General features: G+C 41.4%; 1 long non-coding RNA gene across 1 annotated transcript in view; it reads left to right on the plus strand.

The window, feature by feature from the left end:
* Window positions 1-20,858, plus strand: part of LOC118539478 (uncharacterized) — a 137,351-nt gene that overhangs the window by 20,206 nt on the left and 96,287 nt on the right. The window contains exon 3 of the long non-coding RNA XR_004919188.2: window positions 3,935-4,072. This is a non-coding gene — a long non-coding RNA (uncharacterized LOC118539478). The remainder of the gene's footprint in view (window positions 1-3,934; window positions 4,073-20,858) is intronic.

Genomic DNA, 20,858 nt, shown 5'->3' on the forward strand with positions numbered 1-20,858 from the left:
TCTTTATCTTTTATGACTTAAAAGTTTTATTTTATACAAGAGGCTTTTTCCAAAATAGGTTATTTTAAAAAAAATCCTTCCAGGTTTTCACCTATTTGCCTATTAATTCATATTTGATATATCTGGGAATTTATTTTTGTTGGGAGGTACAAGGGACAAGACCAGCCTTACTAACATTTTCCACACGGCTACCTGCTTGCTTCAGTGCCGTTTATTGAAAGATATATCTTTTCATTAATGTTTTGAAAAGTTAGTGTTAGTTTTGAAAAAAGTCATTAATGTTTTGAAAAGAATTTAGGTCTTTTTCTCTTTTAAAGATTTTATTTATTTGAGAGAGAAAGAGAGAGAGAACATGAGCAGGAGAGGAGCAGAGGGAGAGGGAGAAGCAGACTCCCCGCTAAGCAAGGAGCCCGATCCGGGGCTCAATCCCAGGACCTTGGGATCATGACCTGAGCTGGAGGCAGACGCTTAACCAACTGAGCTGGCCATGCGCCCCAAGAATTTAGGACTTTTGTTTTTTTTGTAAGATTTTATTTATTTATTTATTTATTTGACAGCGAGAGAGTGCACAAGAGAGCACAAGCAGAGGGAGCAGCAGAGAAGAAGGAGAAGCAGGCTCCTCGCTGAGCAGGGAGCCCCACATGGGCCTCGATCCCAGGATCCTGAGATCATGACCCGAGCAGAAGGCAGAGGGTTAGCAGACTGAGCCACCCAGGTGCCTCCCCCCCACATTTTTTTAAAGATTTTATTTATTTATTTGAGAGAGAGTGAGCGAGCAAGAGAGAGCATGTGAGCACAGCAGGGGAGGAGCAGGGGGAGAGGGAGAAGATTCCCTGCTGAGCAGGGAGCTCCATCCCAGGACCCCGAGATCGTTACCTGAGCTGAAGGCAGACACTTAACTTACTGAGCGACCCACTCACCCCAAGAATTTAGGTCTTTTATGAACATTCTGTTTCATTGATCAGTTTGACCTGTTGTGCACTAATACCACTTTGTTTTTAAAACTATACTTTTAGGGGCACCTGGGTGGCTCAGTCGGTCAAATTTTATAATGTATTTTAAAATCTGGCTTGTTCTCGTGCTCTCTCCTATTACTGTTTTCCCCCCAGATTTTCATGACTATTCTTGCTTGCTTATGGTCATTGAAACCAGCTTATCCAGTTCCCCCACAAAAATAGTTAATTTTTTTGTTGGAAACATGTCAAGTTTACAGATTGCCATAGGGGGAATTGAATTTTAGGATGTTAAATCTTTGACCAAGAACATGGTCTTTTTTTGCAATTTTCTTCAAGTCTTCTTTTGTATCTAGTAGGAGATTCTTTTAACACTTACTCCAGTAAAGAGAATCTCTCTTAACGAAGTACTAGCAAGAGGGTAAGCTCGCCAGAGAGTTACTCAGACAAAGCAAGATTTTGGCTTAACTGATGCATATTTCTAATCTTTGGGCATCATCTTTCTCTCTATTTAAATATACAGCCAATAATTTTGCATCTGTGTGACCATACTAGTAACATCTGCAAAATTATCCTGCGTGGTTTTTCTGTTTGGATATGATAAGAAAAGATGATTTCCTGGCCTCTAGCATTGTGCTTTCTCTTTCTCTCCTATTTTTACATTTAAATTTTACTTAGCTTTTTAAACAATTTTTTTTATTTTGAAGTAATTTTAGATTTACAGAAGAATTCCAAAGATAGTATGATGTTCTTGTGTTCCCTTCCCCCGGTTTGTCCTAATGTTAATATTTTAAATAACCATGACAAATAAGCATTTGTCAAAACCAAGGAATTGACACTGGTACATTACTTCTAACTAAACTCAGATCCCACTAGCTTTCCCATTCGTGTCATTTTTCTGTTCCAGGATCCAGTCAGGAAACTACACTGCACTTAGTATTTTTCTTTGACTAACCAATAGAAGGAGGCAGCAACCTTGCTCTTTGTAGGCTCTGGGGTTAACCATGTAGGTTCTTGTCATATGACTGGAGGAAAACCCTAATGACCACAGAATCAGATCATTTGATCACATGATACAACCTTTCTGCCCTACATGTGCCTTCCTGTATTTGCACTGTTCCATTAATTCAACCACAGTGTATATGTTTGTGTGTGTGTACAATATAAAGACAAACTAACATTTCTTTATGCCTTCGTAATGTTTTCCTTCAAACACTATTGATAAGCTTGTCATGTGTTTTAATAAAAAGTCTTGCTTGTTAAATCAATAAATGGGTTCTTTTTCATACTGTCCACATTTGCCTAATCTGTAAAGATAAGCAGTATGGTTTGGTTTAGTGATTAAAAGCATGGGGTCTTAAAAATCTGGGTTCAAACCTAACTCAGATATTACCAGCTATGTAATCTTGGGCACGTTACTTAATGTCACTGAGCTTCGGTTTCATCCTCTGTAGAATGGAATGATCATAGAAACTTCTAGAGATAATGCATGCAGAGCCCTTAGTACAATAGAAATTTCTAATAAAAGGTAGTTTTTATTTATTTATTTTTTCAAGGTAGTTTTTTACATTGGCCATCTCCCTTCCTCCCTGTTTTCAAATAAGCTTTATATGCAACATATCCTTCAGGATCACAGCTTGGAATTCAGCAATGTAATTCTTTATGCTGTGAAGGAACAGGAAAGGGAAGAAGTTTCAGTAATAAGGGTTCTGGCAAGTACCAATACCACACACTGTTTCAGCCTCTCCTCTTTCTATGCGCTGCTGTTTTATTCTGTACTCAACACGTTTTCCCCAAGAGTGCTAGTGGGAAGAATGGAATTGGCTCAGATGCATGTGGATGTTGGAGGAGTGTGGAGCAGGAAGAACCTCTTGCCTTCTCTTGGTGGCTGTGTGTGGGGGTGCAGCGCTTGAGTGTCTGCCCAGGTGGGCCTTGCCAAGAGACCGGGTGGCCCCAGTTGTGACGGAGCTCTCAAGCCTGATTCTGGGTGGATCTCTGGCTGGTTGTTCGAGGCTGTGGCTGCCCGCGGGGGGTCCTTAGGGAGTTTCCACTGAGGGTAACATTGGGTCCTTCTGGATGCCAAAAGGAAATTTTCTAGTTTACCTGGGAGCATTCGGAAAAGGCTAGAGAACAGGAGAGGAAGGTGGGAGCCAGCTCCTTGGTCTGCTCTACAGACCATTCCGAACTAGAGGGAGAAATTTTAGCTCAGGGAGTTTCTGGGAGATTTATTGTAATTAACATTTTTCAGCCAATACTATTATCTCTGCAAAACTTGACACATTTTGCAATATGGAAATAAGTATTCTTGGCTTTACATATAAAGGCCTTCCATCTCAGCTCACATATTTCTTTACCTGGAGGTGATGCTAATACTTTATTCTTTTTAAAATCTTATTTTTTCTATTGTGGTTATAGATCCTCTGTGTGTGTGTGTGTGTGTGTGCGTGTGTGTATATTTATATATACTTATATATATTTATATGTATGTATTATTATATATAATAATGTAGTATTATTTCAGGTTCTGATTGGAAAATTCTTTAGAAGGAAGTAGAACATTAAGCTACAAAGTTGCTCTCTTTTCTAATGGTGTGTCTGTAATAATGTTTGGAAACATCTCATAGATAATACATAGCCCCCCTCAAGCCTATTTAGCAACAAAATATCCCCAACCCTAGTAATAAATAATCCACATGCTTACAACATTCTTGCAGATACAGGTACTGTTTCAGGATCAAGGACATGAGAAAGAAGGTTGATTTTTATTATATTATGTCCTTGTGGAGTAGACTGGCAAATTTTTTCTTTGCTCTGGTATTGTTAATATAGGATACTGCTTTACGTTTTTACCACTTGTTTACAAAGCTGATGTATGGATCTTTACACCTTTGAATATGAATGTAAACGATCACTACAGTATTATGGAAAAGGAAGAGTGTAACACATACATTTCTCACACTGCTTTCCTTTTCTTCTTCCAGGAAAACCAGTTCGGCTATTAAGGGAAGCTCCCATCACAGAGCAGAGCTAGAGAAGGCAGGGTTTCAGAGAGAATAGCTCCGAATCATCAAAGCGAACCAGGTTCCACACAGACATGGCATATCATCCACAAGACAAAGGTAAATACTCCGTGGTCTTTATGAGTAATTTACTGTGCTTATATAAATGCACTAGAGCCTCTAGAATTCTTACTGATCATATTACTTGCTTTTCTATTGTTGCAAAAAAAGCGCCAAATAATCAAATATAATTTAAAAAGTCAGTTGTCTGGATTCCCCCTGCCCCACAACCCTAAAATAACCTGATGCTTCTGTCGTGTCAACATCTGTATATCTGAGTGATGTGTTTCTTGTGATAAATGCCTATTTGGTGATACTATATCATGATAATGTACTAGCCTTTCATTTTTCAAAGTGTCTATCTCTGCTCAGTTTTAAAAAGCAGAAATTTTACTTGGAGTTATGTATTTCTTAGGTTAATTCATATTTTATAAATATGTGGAATTATTAATTCATTCTATCTGTAGCATGTGTGGACCCTGAAGCTTATGGCAGTGCTGTTATCTGTTGCAGGGATGCAAACATGCTCTTTGATGTGTTATTCTTGGAGACTAGAGAGGATAAAGATGGAATACTCATTGGTCCCAGTTCTCCAGATGGGCTGAAAATGTAGCAGTGGGTTATATGCATTTCCACAGAGCAGGGTCCTAACTTTCTACTTCGTACCATGTTGTAGATAACAGGACACTCCGGGGAGTAGCAGCCTCAGCCATTCTTGCTGTATGCCCTTCTAGGATGGGGCACTGGACATCGCCAGCCCACAAACATCCCTTCCTGCGCAGGCTTGTTTCAATAAACTGCCTCTGCATTCACTGTGTGGAATGAGCCACACTACCCAGGAAAAATGCCCCTTGTGAATAATAAAAAATAATAATCACGTACAATGCCTGCTTTATTTCTATTAACTCACTTAATCCTTACAACCCCATACAATAGGCTTTTTAGTATCCCCCATTTACAGATGAGGAAACTGAGGTATAGAAGGATTACCCATACACCCCTCTTATTCTCTGGCCCCAACCTTATGTCACTTTAACGGATGCAGGCTGATTCTTGGCATTGAGATTCATTTTTGTTTTGCTCCCTTGGGACTTTATTCTTTTATTTATTAATTCATTCTTTCAGTCAACAAATCTGTGTTGAGAGATAGTATGAACCAAGCCCAGGGTTAGGTGCTGAGGACACAGTCATGAACAAGACAGGTATAACAGTGGCCCCATAAAGCTTACACTCTGAGCAATGGCTCAGTTGGTGGAGCATGTGACTCTTGATCTTGGGGTTGTGAGTTCAAGCCCCTTGTTGGGTGTAGAGATGACCTAAAAAAAGTAAAATATTAAAAAAAAGTTTATGGACGCCTGGGTAGCTCAGTTGGTTAAGTGTCTGTCTTCAGCTCAGGTCATGATCCCAGGGTCCTGCTTCTCCCTCTGCCGCCACTCCCCCTGCTTGTGCGCACATGTGGGCTCTCTCTCTCTGACAAATAAATAAAATCCAGGGGATCTAATCTGCTCTAGGGGTCAGAGTCATTTCCCAGTGGTAGGGTGGGACTTAGCCAATGAAGAGAAAAGAGAAAATGGCTACTGGCAGAGGGAACTCCAAAGGGGAGGTAGGTAGGAGGTCCTCATGCTGCTTGAGGAACTAAAAAACTAAGGTCAAATCTAGAGTGTGGAGTTGGAGGGAGAATGGGAACGATGACATGGGGAGGAGAGCTTGCCAAGCCATTGAGTTTGTACTTTAAGCTCAAAGAGATGCCTTTAAAGGGATAATCAGGGAAGTGATGTGATTTAATGCACAGCTTCAAAAAGATTGGTCTGCTGCTCTGTGGAGAATGTCTCTAAGTGGAGGCAAAAGTGGGGCTGGGAAGACCAGAGGGGGGCCTTTGCAGTCATCCCCCAACCATCAGGGATGCTTCTTTTGTAACCCCATAGGGGTGCTGACAAATTCTCCAAGCCTTGGTCAGCCAACACTGGGCAGGGTAAGATACTTTTGAGGTGCCTACATTCCAACCAAAGGCCAGTGAAGACAAATGTGCTTGATTTACATAGCTGGGTGAGAAGGACCTAAGGTTTCAGCAGCCTATGTGCTCACCAGAGGAGAGCTGGGGAGAAACAGAACCCAGAGACAAGGCCCTTGGATGTTGGATCACTATTGGTTCATCCCATTGATATGCATCAATTCAATAAATATTTTGGCACTCAAATTTTTGTCCAATTAATTGACAGCCACCATTTCTAGAGGGCCTGTCAGGCACCATTGTAGGTCTTGATGTAGGTGATCTCATTTATTCTTCATCACGGCTCTCTGAAGCAAACAGTTTATTCTTCAGTTTCTAGAACAGAAAGCTGAGGCAAAGAGAGTTTAAATTACTTGCCAAGGGCACGTAACTAGTAAGAGAAAAGGAGCCAGGATTCCCCTATATGAACAAATGAGAAAGCAAATGAGCAAAACCTACTGCTTCCTCTCATTTGCCTCTAATAACGTGAGAATGCTTACCTGATTGTGAACTTTCAATCACAAGAGTGTTTGAAAGATGGTAGGGGCGCCTGGGTGGCTCGGTCGGTTAAGCGTCTGCCTTCGGCTCAGGTCAGGATCCCAGCGTGCTGGGATGGAGCCTGCATTGGGCTCCTTGCTTAGGGGGGAGCCTGCTTCTCCCTCTCCCTCTGCCTGCCGCTCCCCCTGCTTGTGCTTGCTCTCTCTCCTTCTCTCTCTCTGTGTCAAATAAATAAAATCTTTAAAAAAACAAAACAAACAAAAAAAAGACAATAGATTGAAAGACAGTGGATCATCTCTACTGTCTTCATGTAGATTAAGGAACTGTGGGCCTCGCTTAGTCGACCATCTGTGGCTTTGACCCTAGAATGGAGAAAGAAAAATGCAACTACTGAGCTCTCTGTATTGTGCGGAGCATGTTACACTTGGTCAGCCAATTAAAACAAAGTTCTTTTTTTTTTTTTAAAGATTTATTTATTTATTTTAGAGGGAGGGAGAGAGAGAGAGAGTGTGAGCCAAGTGAGAGCCTGCACAGGATCATGTGCACCAGTGGGGTGGGGGGAGGAGAGGAGAAGCAGAGGGAGGGAGAGGGAGAATCCTGAAGCAGACTTCCTGCTGAACCTGAGGGGCTCGATCCCAAGACTCTTGAGATCATGACCTGAGTGGAAATCAAGAGCCAGCTACTTAACCGACTGAGCCACCCAGGCGCCCCAAATCAGGTTTCTAATAAAGAGTTTCTCTAGGGAAAACAAATATGTAAAAAAGATCATACATAATTTGAAGGAGTTTATAGTTAAGTTGAAGCACACTTATACCCACAAAAGATAGCAACATACTCAAAAGCAGCTAGGATCATATCATAACTTTTGCTGGCCTTAGCAGCTTTCACCTTTATGGATCCATTCCTTCATTTAAAAGTAAATAAAATGAAATGAAATAAAAAATATATATGAAATTTTACAAATAAAAGGTACAAAGATGAATATAATACAGGTTGGATTATTACATCTTCATTATTATTTTTTTCTTCTAATTTTATTTATTTATTTTTAAAGATTTTATTTATTTGAGAGAGAGGGAGAGAGAATGAGCCGGGGGGAGGAGCAGAGGGGGAGAGAGAGAGAAAGAGAGAGACAGAAGCAGACTCTGTGCTGAGCAGGGAGCCCGATGCGGGGCTCGATCCCAGGACCCAGAGATCATGACCTGAGCCGAAGGCAGACGCTTAACCGACTGAGCCACCCAGGTGCCCCTTCCAATTTTAAAAGAAAGTAACATTAAATATTTTTGTTGGCCTATAAATACTATGCAGTATCTCGTGGATAAGTTGGTCCTGTTTCCAAATAAGTGATACAGGGAAAAAAAAAATCAGGAGAAAGAGATTGTTTTGATCTGAACTATGACTCTGGAGATTCAAAGTTAGCCAAAAAGATGATGCTAAGTGGTCAGTTTCCAGGACAAGGCAAAGATGGAATGGGCGGTTGAATAAAGTCCAGAATGAAGTGGGAAGGAAGGGGGACAGGTGCATAGTGAGAGAGACGAGAGATTCCCTTTTATCTGATGCCAGCTGAGGAGAGATTGCTAAAACTCACTCTGTAGGGTGGGACAGAGACCAACATGGGCCAGTGTGAGTAGAGAAGGGCATAAGGGAAGGGTGGGGTTCTGACCAGGACACTTAGCCAGAGTGTAAAGCAGGGGAGCCTGGGGTGATGGGCAAGTACAGGGGCAAGACTGTGCAAGGCAATCCAGAAAGGCACATTGGAGCAGGGTGATATGGTGATACCATGAAGTGATCCTTTCCCATTGATGGTAATCTGATTTTTGTTCCTTCCTGTATTGCAGAGGCTACTAATCATAGACACCCTAATAGCTAGAGTTCTGGATGTGAATTAGGTTCTCCCAATCCGATGCATCTTGTGAGACTTAAATTCAGACCTAAGTTGGGAGAAGCATGGACTTTGGCACAATTTTGCAAAAGAAAAAACCTTAATGCCTAACCCCAGTTGAAGCATCTACTTATATCTACTATGCAAAACACAAAGCTGAGCCCAGAATTAAAGGGGGTGAGGCAGTTCACTCCCAAGTTACTTGGGAAAGGGCACCAGTGTAGAGAGGGGTGAAGAATTAGGGTCACAAAAGGTGATCTGATACAGGGAGTAACATGATGTGACCCCTGTATTAAAAGGACCACCCCAGTAGCTGTGTGGATGATAGACTGTGGGGAGCAACAGTGGAACAAGAGAGAACAGGCAGGAGGCTATGGCAACAGTCCTGGCTGGAAACGATGGTGGCGCGCAGTAGGATAATGGCAGTGGAGATGGTGAGAGCAGGTTGAATTCTGGATATATTTTGAAGGCAGAGCTGATAGGATTTGCCGATGGCTTAGATGTGTGATACAAGGGGTAGAAAAGAATAAAAGATGACTTCTAGGTTTTTGACCCAAGCAAGTGGGCCTTTCTTTGAGGCCCCACTAGTCCAAGCTATGATCCATTGCATGGTGGTTACATGAGTGGGTTCCCTTTGTGATAACCCATGGAGCTGCACACACCGGGCATTTATATCCATGGCTTTCTGTATGCGTGTTAGCTCTCATCTAAAAAATCAAGGAAATACGTAGAAAGAGGCTCAGTCAACACTGGGAGTCAGCCTCCTTCTTTCCTCTAACTCATTCCCCTTGGCCTATAAACTCCTCAAGTTATCTGTGGCATTAGGTTCAGACCTCTTACCTGGACAATTGCAATAGAGCTAACTCCTCCCACTGCCTTTGGTCCCCTGTCCGTCCTCACACTGCGGCAGAAAAAGCCTTATAAAATACCTATACGCTCTTTCCTGCCAAGAGTTACTCCCCGTTAGAGTAAAGGTCAACCTCTTGTATTTACGATGTAAACCCTTTCAGGTGGGGCTTCTACCTGTCCTACCTGATCTTCCACTGCGCTCTCCTTCCCACTCTGCAGTCACAGCTGTTGGCAGTTTACTCAACACCTTGGGCTTGTGCATTCCTCTGCCTGCAGTGCCCAGCTCGCCTCTTGGCCTCTGTGAGGCCTTCCCAGTGTTCCCAGGCAAAGCCTCACCCCTCCTTTGTGCCCGCACTTGGCCTTACCCTTCCTTCCACGTATTATTACAAATAGCATTTGGGGTTATCATTATTTTGTATTTGTGTTGTAATCATTTTTTAAGGCAAAGTTTATTTTCTTTTTCCTATTGAAGAGAATTGAGTAAAGTGAGAGAACTAGACATTTCGATATGGTCTATATGAAAAAGTAATAGAAGGGAAAGACACCCCAAATCTTACTATCTCAGAATCTTTCCTTTTATTCTTTTCTTTCCGTCTTTTTTCAGTGCTTATTTTAAAGATATACTTGGAAACACAATATAAATTCCATGTCTTGCTTTTTATGTGATATTATAACATGATGATTTTCTCTGGATATTTACAAATATTTCACATGTGTTTGTGGGAAACCTATTTCCATGTTGTTTCTTAGCACCTGTGGTTCCTCATCTGTGGGTTTTGTTTATGTGTGTTATTAGCCGATCAACTTATTGGATTAGTGTTTTTTATTGATTTGTGTAAGATTTTCTTATATAAAAATTACTCGAAACTGATGAATCACTAAATCTCCCCTGAAACTATTACTACACTATATGTGAACTAACTTGAATTTAAATAAAATTTTGAAAAAAAATTACCTATTTTCAGTTTAAAAATATTGTTTAGGACTGAATTTGTCTGCAAGTAACAGAAAACCGGGCATATTAATTTTCTTCCCCCCTCCCCGGCTTTATTGAGGAATAATTGACAAACAAAATTGTGTATATTAGAAGTGTACAACGTGATGATTTGATATATGTATACATTGTGAAATCATTACCACAATCAAGTTAGTTAACATATCCATCACCTCAGAGAGTTACCGTTTTTTGGATGAGAATGCTTAAGATCTACTCTCTTAACCAAGTTCATATATACATCACTGTATTCGTTTTCTATTGTTGCTATAACAAATTACGAAGCTTGGTGGTTTAAACCACACAAATTTATTGTCTTATGGTTCTGGACGTCAGAGGTCCAAAAAGAGTCTCACTGGGCTAAAATCAAGGCGTTGGCAGGGCTATGTTCCTTTCTGGAGGCTCTAGGGGAAAGAATCTGTTTCCTTGCCTTGTTCAACTTCCAGAGGCTGCCTGCGTCCCTTGGCAGGTGACTGCTTCCTCCACTTTCATAGACCGCAGAGGTGGGTGGTCGTTCTCACTTACAGTCACTCCCACCTCTGCTTCCACCATCATATCTTTTTTTTTTCTTTTTTTAAGATTTTATTTATTTGTCAGAGGAAGAGAGAGAGAGAGCACAAGCAGGGGGAGTGGCAGGCAGAGCAGGCAGAGGGAGAAGCAGGCTCCCTGCTGAGCAAGGAGCCCGATGTGGAACTTGATCCTAGGACCCCAGGATCATGACCTGAGCCAAAGGCAGACGCTTAACGACTGAGCCACCCAGGTGTCCCCCATCACATCTTCTTTGGCTCTGATCTCTCTTCTGCCTCCCGTTTCCACTTTTAAAGACTCTTGTGATTACATTGGGTCCACCTGGATCATCCAGAATACTCTCCCTGCTTTAAGGTAGCAGAGCAGCACCCTTAATTCCTCTTTGTCATGTAACATGGCATAGCTACAGGTTTAAGGCATTAGGATGTGGACATCTTTGGGGGGATGTTATTCTATGCCACACCAGGCATATCAACAGATAAAGTAGTTACTTGTTTTATGTAAAAATAAGTCTAGGGATGTCATTCCAGGGCCAGTATGACAACTTAATTAAGCCATCAGGTATTCTGGCTTTTTTCCATCTTTCTGCTCTATCATCCTTAGTGTCTGGATCTGTGACTTGGTGCTTATTGCCTCGTGGTTGCCAGGTGGCTGCAGGACCTCTAGGCATTTCATCCATGCTCCAAAAAGGGAAAACGGTGGCAGTGTGAGGGAACAAAAGATGAATGGGTAGGCCAGCTGAGAAAATGTCTTAGGTCAGATTCCCCGGAAGCAGACCTTGGCCTGTTCTTGTGTTAGTGATTTACTAAGGAAGTATTTCTAGGAGAAATTGATAGAGCAAGGGAAGCCGCATAGAGAAGAAGATAAAGCCAAGCAAGGGAGTGCTACAGCCTGACCTTGAACTCTGAGCGTAAATCAGGTAGGTCTGTGTCCTCTCAAAGCCAAGGAGTTCCCACGTTCAGACTCCTGCAAAAATGCTCTAATAGCTCAAGGGTAGTTGAAGAAAGTAATAGGTGCTAGCTGTCAGGATCAGAACCCACAGAAACAAGGGCATGGGCCCACAGAGCAGATAAAGCTTTTCTGAGGGGACCTGGGTGGAGCACCAAGCATTTGCTACAGTTTGTCTCTTTTATGAAGTTTCTCTGGATGCCCTCTTTAACATCTCCAATACATTTCTTCTTTCCAAACTTATCGCATAGCCACCCCTTGCTGCAAAGATGTCTAAAACAGGATTTTTAGTTGGATACTTTGCTCCTTTGACAAAATTGGAGTTCTGTTAGTAAGTAAATAGGAGAGAATGGGTATTGGGTAGGCGACCATCATTTTGTTTACTTTTAGTCATTTTTCTTAAGCAGAAGATTAAAGATTTTACATAGTAGATATTTTCTTCTGTAATTTCTTCCACTATTGTAATATTAATCAACCTATATTCTATCTGTATTTCTCATTTATACAAATATTTAGTTCTTTGTAACTTATTTTGGTAAATAATTTCAAATGATGCTATACATGATTACCCATACATCCATATAAACTTACTATGTTTTATTTGTGGGCCAGGTATTCCATTCCACTGGTCTGTTTGCATGTCCCTTCTTCACTGCCACATTTTAAAAAATACTGTGCTCTTATAACATATTTTAGTTTGTAAGAGGACAAGTTTCTCTTCTTTCTCTTCTTTTAAATTAGTAGTGGGTTTCATCATGTTACTTTCACCATTTATTGTTAATAGCCAGATAATTTTTCTAAATGATCAATTCAGAGGTATATTATTAATTAGATCTGTCACTTAACATCTGTGAGATTCATTTGTCTCTGCTGAAAGAGGTTCAATTAGGTGACTATTAGGCTCCCATCCAGGTCTCACACTTTGTCATCCTAAGAATTATCTAGCTGTCTGAAAAAGATTCCACTTGGCTGACCCTGTTGAACCTAGTAGTGGTTACTGTTGGCATGAATCAATGGATGCTCTTATGTAAGGGGTGGGGTGAGAGAACACTTCTAGAAATCTATGGCTTCTAGGCTTCCCACCGGTACACTTTTTTGCTTCCAACCACCTGGGACAGCTTCCTTCCTGAGGCACCCAAACCAACTCTTCTAAAGAAAAAAATAGAGGAAAACAACAACTTGAACCATTAAATAATAATAGTAAAAGTATTTAATATATAACTATATTAATATATATTTAATTAATAAGCTAAACTTAGACTTATGCTTGGCACATAATAAACATGACACAGTTATTATCATTTTTTGTGATTATCCTTTTATTTATTCCATAATAAATGGACAATGGGAGACCTAATCCTACTGGTCCTTCAGTGGATCTCAGTTCACTCTTGCTTCTCATAGAGTTAGATCTCCTTGCTCTGAGATTCTCTCTGGTGTTTAAAGTTTAGTGTTTTTCACACAATGTGGCCCCTAAATGCAAGCTAATGGCTTTATCAGGTAATTTCCTGAAGAAAGAGCTTTCCATCAAACACTGAAGAAAAGACTTGCTATGTTGGGCTTATTGAGAGGAGACATGTCAATTTTCAGGTTGACATAGTTAAGCCTCATAATTCATGGATTCTGTATTTGTGAATTCACCTACTTGTTAAAATTTATTTACACCCTCCAAACCAATATTGGTGGTACTTTCATGTGCATTCGCAGACATGGGTGGAATGGTGAAAAACTTGAGTTGCCCAACGCACAAGTTTCTCAGCTGAGGTTGAACAGTGTGACACTCAGCATTCTTGTTTCTGCGTGTAGTCAGTAAACAAGTGTCCTTCTGTGGTCAATTTAGTGCCCTGCTTTTTGTACTGTTGTGCTTTTTGTTGGTATTTTTGCTGTTTAAAATGGCCTCCAAGCACATTGCTGAATTACTGTCCGTATGCAAGAGGCTGTGACCACGCCTTATGGAGAAACTATGTGTGTTGGATAAACTTCGTTCAGACATGAGTTGAAGTGCTGCTGGCTGTAAGTTTAATGTTAATAAATCACCAGTACATATTTTTTCTTTTTTAAAAGATTTTATTTATTTATTTCATATATAGAGAGAGTATTAGCAAGAAAGCATGAGAGGGGAGGGACATAGGGTGGGGAAGAAGCAGACTCCCTGCTGAGCAGGGAGACTGATTTTTTTTGGGGGGGGCGGATCCCAGGACCCTGGGATCATGACCCGAGCCGAAGGCAGACGCTTAACGACTGAGCCACCCAGGCGCCCCTAAAGCATTTACTTAATGATAAAAATAGTTGCCATTAAGTTCTACCACATTCCAAGCACTGCACTAAGCACTTCATTACATTATTTTATTGTATCCTCACAACAATGCTGCAAAGTGATCTTATTGTCTTCATTTCATCAGTGAGTACAGATCAGGGAGCTGGATTCAAATCCCAGTCTATTTGACCGAAAGTCCAGGTCTTTCTATTAAAGCATTCACAGTAGGCACAATTGTTCATATTACCTGTTCTTCCTTGCAGGGGCTGTGTAAAACCCATTAGGAGAACGCGAGTCAAGTTTACTCATCCAGACTGAACGTGTCACGTTAGCACCTTCTTGACTTAAGGAAAGGCAAACAAATGTAAAGAGCGTGAGGCCATTCCACAAAGTTAACTCATACTTCATTACTTTAACCAAGAGAGAGAAATGGACAGGGAGAAAAAGGAAAGACATACACCAAACCATCTGCTTTTATAATATATTAATAATAAATGCAAACAAATATTTGTGTTATATCTACATTTCGTTAGCTGGAAACAAAGCACAGGATTCCAGAAGTGGCACCTTTAGCTCCAGCATGCAGTGACAATGAAACAGTAGTTGCTATGTCAAACAAATAAAACAGATCTCTCTGCAATGCTTTCAGGGTAATGGTAATTAAATAGATTTTCGGTCACTCCTGTCCTATATCCTGCACTAAGTTGATTAACCTGTTTAATGAGTATGTGAGAATGACCAAAGCTGACCTCACATCAAAGAGCCCCATTGTTGCTGTGTGCTGACCTGAATTTTAATTGTGCCCTAGGTTCTTTAATTGTACCACAGATGTACTAGAGAATAGAGCAGGTATTTTAAGCGGCAGTGGGTTTCTTTTCCCAGATGTGTTTGGTTGCTCATAATGTGCAATATTAGATGTTGTTTTGCATATCCAGGCTCTTAACACTCCCCCTCTTTGCAAAGATTCAGTTTAATAGTTCTCTCTCTCTTTTTTAAAAAGATTTTATTTATTTATTTATTTGAGAGAGAGAGTGAGAAACAGTATGAGAGGGGCGAGGGGCAGAGGGAAAAGCAGGCTCCCTGCTGAGCAGGGAGCCCGACGTGGGACTCGATCCCAGGACTCCGGGATCATGACCTGAGCCGAAGGCAGTCACCCAACCAACTGAGCCACCCAGGCGCCCTAATAGTTCTCTTTGACATAGCTGGCAGTAGTGATCAGTTTTATTTATATGGGAAAACTTAACTCTATGTATTATTAAACATCACAAAAAATTTAGGAAAAAAGTCTGTAAATAAGTCAGCAGTGAGTAAGTTAGAATCCAGCCTTCAGGACTCCTTTAAGGCCTCCAGCCCCTGTCTTCAGCCTCTAAGACGATCGTTAGAGGCAGACGTGGCTTCCTTCATGTGCTGTCACCAAGGGCCAACTGTTATTTCAAGCTACAAGTACCAGACTATAGAAAAAGGAAGCCAGTTCTTAAGTGATAGCATTCATTTTTTTAAAAACCCTAAAATGCAGTAGCATGTGCTGTAGGCTTCTTTCCAAAGTCTCTTTAACTTAATTTTGTAAGCAAGTTGAACAGGGCGTTTTAGCTATCCACCTGCCAACAGGATGATGACACTTTGAACTCATGGTTCATGGTGGCACTTTCAAAAACATCCAAACACCAACGGTCATAAACTTCTGGTGCTTAAGACTTAAAAAAAAAGGTAAGCTGGCTTAAAGTCTTTTTGCAACAAGATGGGTTTTTTTTTTTGGAGGGGGGTAGGGAGAAGGCATATATAAATAAGGCTAAATAAAGCCACCACTGGTGCTCTTTGCTGTACTCTTCCCCGCACCCAATCCTGGGGTGGAAAGTGGACCCACTGAGTGGGAAGGGGCTCACATCACTTCTGTCATCCACTCTGTGTCTTCTTACCTGCGACGGGTCCCAGTTGACAATGTGAAATGGCACCTGCTCCAGGATGGGTGAGAGGCCTGTGAACAGTGGGAATGGCAGTGGAGATGCAGGGAATGTGTGGGGCTGGCGGGAGACGACAGGTTGTGTCTTTGTCTACATAATCCCCCCACTCTTGGATTCTCAAGCTGCCTTCTTGACTGCTTTTCTTCTGCTGCTGTCTGTCTTGCTCGTTCAATTTCTTGTCTTAACACTAACTTGTACTGTGGCCTGGGGGCACTCCCTTAACTTCTTTGGACCTCAGGTTCTTCAACTATAAAATGAAGGTACACCACGTTATCTCCCAAGTCTTTTCCAGTAAATGAGTTGTCTGCTATTTTGTGGTCGTCTTATCAGAGTATTTGACTAAGAAGAATGATTAAGCTATTTCCCTTTCCTTTTTTTGAGGTATCTTTGGATTTTATTTCATGTTCCTCTATAAGCGTTTTAAAAAAGTAACCACAGTCTGTTGGTCATAGATGGTTTTATAGCTAGGCACAGTTGTTGGACTCTAGACAGTCTGAAGATGATGTTGGGATTTCCTCCTAGAGTTGTAATTAGTTTTCTGAAGAGAAGTATTGATATCTGTACATGCTGGTATGTTATCACAGTCAGAAGGGTGCCATGTAAAGGAAGTCAGGAAGGTGAGGGCAGCGAGGTTGTTTGTGTCATTGGCTAGATCCTATTAGTGGTGATTTGCTCCCCAAACAGAAAGCATTAGATTGTTTTGTTCAGGAAAGATTGCTACCACATCAGTAGGACCCCTCATGCACACAGTAAGTCAGCAGGAGGCTAAGGAATTTTTGTTCTTCAGTGTGTCTGGCTGCAATTACTCCCACGTCTAAGTGGGTACTGTTATGTTTCCTCACTGTGTTGACTGGTGTATGCCACAGAGAAACCTTCTGTAGATGTCGAGGACAGAAGCACAGTTCTGGAAAAGTGGGGTCTGAAGCACTTTCCTTAGGGTTGTTCAGGTGGGGAACAGGCCTGGAGGTGGTGGGGGGAGCAGAGGAGGTAAGGGACAGAGTGCTGAGGCTGGTGGGGTAGAGGGGAAGGAGAGTCCACTGAGGCTAGTAAGATACAGGTACCTCTTTGGAAGCAACTCTCCCAGAGATGATCTGCCTATAAGTGCTCTTTCCTCATCACCAGAAATCTCCCTTGCTTGCTTTTCATTCTTTTTTCAGGCACCATGTCTGAGCCCCTTCTGATTCACGTTTTGGTTCCAATCCAATTGGAGGTGAGGAGGTAGCATCAGGGTTATGCCAAGGTGTCTGGATGTTGACCCACATGTTTCCTCATGCCCTATGTAGAGAAGACCCAGTCTGCCGGGGCAGCACGCCCCTCCCCTAAAAATCTCCCCCCTCCAAGAGATTTCACTAAAACCTGAGGAATTTATGTTAAAGGAGGGGAAGGGGGAAGCTGACCTTACCCAGAGAGCAAATTCAGGAAAACTCCCTAGACCTGCTCTGTGAGGAGGAGAGAGTCTGACATCTGTCAGCAGCAGTGTATGGAGATGCAACATCAGATTCAGAGAACACCAGTTCTAGAATCAAACTCAGATTTCGCACATCTGCGAAATTATTGTTATCATGCTATAAATAATTGTAGGTTAAAGGGACAAATAAAGATTTTACCCAAACTATGGTTCATTATTTTCTCCCATTTGGAAGAGATGGCTCAGGTGTGGCTGATTTATGAGGCCTCTTAGGCAACAGGCTTTGGAATTAGTTTCTTACCCCAAAGGGTTCATTTCAGCCTTGGTTCCAGTCACACTATCTGTGGGAACTCAATCAAGTTTCTTGATTTCTTTGAGCCTCTGGTTCCTGACCTGTAACCTGCACATCATAACGTTAGCTATAGGGAATGGCTGCTTTGAAGACTCAATATGAGAGTCTTTGTGAATGTACATTATAAATTACTATATACATTTCAATCTTTTGTCCTAGCCATAGCAAATATATAAAGACTATTTTACACTGTTTTCGGTGTTAGCCTTATTCTAAGTTCCATTTATTGTCCCTATTTTTGTTTTCTTATTTCTTTCCACTTCCAATTTATAAATCTGTGTATATAAACCATTTTGGGGAAAAGATAGGGTATGTATAAATAACTGAATAAATTTAAATTGTAATTTTGCTAGTGGATTGCTAAAAGAGTCAACCTTGCGCGCTTCCCCGCCACCCCAGGACCAGTCCTGCCAGCTTACAGCAGCCTTAGTCACTGACTTACAGGACGCCGTGTACTGTCTCCTTGCCATGACTTTCTGGGGGAGGTGATACCTGATCAGTGTTTACCTGATTGACAAAGTCAGTTATGTTGCTCACCTCATAAAGCCGAGGAGTGGGCAGATCTTGGCTTTAGGCCATGTACCGTCCAGGGCCATCAGCTTGGTGAGCTCTTTCCCTGGTGCCACCATGGGCTGTCTCCTTGTGGAGACATCTCCCTGTTCACATACCTGGAAATCATAGGAAAAAATCCATCCATTCATTCCATAAATAGTTAATGAGCCCCTGCTACTCACCAGGCACTATGGCAGGCCCCCTGGGTGAAGTCGGAATGCACAACAGATGGTCCCTGCACTCTGGCAGTGCTTGGGCCGGTAGAGAAACAAATATGGGGGTAACTAAGTAGCTCGATGAAGCAGGGAGGTATGGCAGAGTGCTTGAGGGCACGGTCCCTGGAGCTGGCCTGCTCTGTCATCTACCGGCCGAGTGGCCTTGGGCACCAACCTCTCAGTGCCTGAGTGTCCTATCTATAGCTGTAGAGTGGTAATAATAATGGTTGTGCTGAGGATTACTTAAATCAACACATGTAAAACAGAACAGTGCCTGGCACCACGGCAGACCCTGGCGAGAGGATGATGATGGCGACGGTGATGGTGGGTGTGGTGGCGATAAGCGCTCCCGTGGGGAAGGCAGGGCTGTTATCCAGGAGGCCGGGAAAGGCACCGCAGGACTGGGCTTGCTGGCCAGAGGAGCTGGAGCCCCCTCCAGGGGAAGGGTTCAGCTCTCTGGGCACAGTGAAGGTAGAGAGAAGGATGTTCTGAGAATTTTTAGTCAGCCAGGAACTGCTCTCAAGTCCCGAATTCGGACCTTGATGCCAAAGTGGAAACAAACACGGCATGTTTCCATCTCAAGAACGTTTTGTTTGTTACCATGAGAGAAAATTGGCCGGGCTGGAAAAATATGGTCTGTGAGCAGATAAATGCTTCTGTCAAATAGACATGGTCAGTGCCTACAGTTGCAGGGAGGTTGATAGTAAGAACTGATCTTATTAATTCCAGGCTGGGGAGAATCTTGTTAGGAAAATGAAAGGTTTAAACAAATCTGAATGAAGGTTGATAGTGTGGTCTGAGTTTAGCAAATTATTTTTTAGCCCTTCACTTTCTTTAAAAAAAAAGTCACAGGCAGGCTCATGTCCCACAATCAAATGATACCAATGTTGGGCAAAAACCCCAATAAAATCCCTGGCACTTTTTATCCTTCTCATTCCTGGAAAATTTCCTTTAAAAAATGAGGGACATGAATTGCTATGAGTCTCCAAAATGACAGAAATTACTAAAAATAAAACCAATGACAAGTAGTGAGAAAAAGCTGCCCTTAACTTTAGCTGGTATGTAAATAAGTCCACTTATATATAATTCAGGGTATTCTGTTCGAAAACATTGAATTCCCAAACAGAATAATCCGTTTAAAATTAATGTGGTTTATTAACAATTAAAAGTGATAACACAAGCTGAAGAAATTGGAGGTGAAATGTTGAGTTTCCTTTGATAGGTAGAGTAATTACAAAGTGTGCTTTTGAAGTTCAAGAAGACAGCCTTAGGACACAACATTTTTAAAGTAAAAATTGGCTTACCCTCTGTTCAAGTGATTTATTTTGCACTAAGAAATGGGTGTGAGACATGATGTGATTTAAAATTTCATCCCTTGATGGAACTGCTTGAGGGTGACATGATTTTTTTCTTTTTTCTTTTCTCAGCCTGTTCAGCCTATGAAGTTTCCTATCTAAAAGTTAATCTTCTGAAATTCCTTAGGAATTTAAGGAAACCTAATCTTCTGGTGTGTAAACAAAAGGGACTAAGTATATTCAGGAGCTAGGAGTGACCAAGTAGCCCCTAGGAGGATCTAGTGCTTACCATGGCCAAGCAAATCCAGCCATTCTTGTTTTGTTGCCTATTAAGTAATTACCTTCGGAAAACTTCACCTCTGCCATTGAAAATGCTCTTTCTCTCTTAAGAAAACTTGAAAGGTGTGGGGGTGAACTGAGGAGGGGAGACAGAATATCCTTGAAGAGGAAAGTTAAAAGGAACTGGGATTTAGTTAAAACACAAGTTTAGATTATCAAGGGAGCAGGTTATTGAGGAAGAAAAAATGAGTAGTAGTTTAAAACACAGATATTTTACATGTTTCAGTGAGGGCTTCTCTGTTTTCACCAAGGAAAAGAAATGCATTTAACAGATTTTTACAAGTTTTCAATAGTCTGTTTATTATAAAGAAAAAAAAAACTTGAACAAAATGTCTCTTATGATATATACCAGCTAGTAAATGCCCTAAAACTGGCTGTCTTGGCAGAGGCAAGGGCAGGCCCTGTTTTGTAGTGTTTGTCAATTTCCTTGGTGTAAATGCTCCCACTGTGGTAGATCCTATAAATGTAAAAACATGCACAGTAACACACCATTATTCTTTCCATCATACAGACCCAATAAATGCAAATGACCCCAGGAATGTAGCCAATAGTAAAAAGTTGTGGGGAAAAAAAAAGGAAGTGATGAGTCTTGAGTACTTTTTATCTTTGTTTTTAATATAATTTAATTGTAAGTTTGTATAAGTTGATTTTTAATAATGACTGTTTAACAACCAGCTCACAACTTTTCTTGAATATTTAAGTTGGCTCTCAAGAACCAGTATGAGCTGGTTCTAGCACGCCACTAAATACATGTATAACATTTGTGGAAAGGGGTTTG

The sequence above is a fragment of the Halichoerus grypus genome, chromosome 3, assembly GCF_964656455.1.
Source record: "Halichoerus grypus chromosome 3, mHalGry1.hap1.1, whole genome shotgun sequence".
Classification (NCBI taxonomy): domain Eukaryota; kingdom Metazoa; phylum Chordata; class Mammalia; order Carnivora; family Phocidae; genus Halichoerus; species Halichoerus grypus.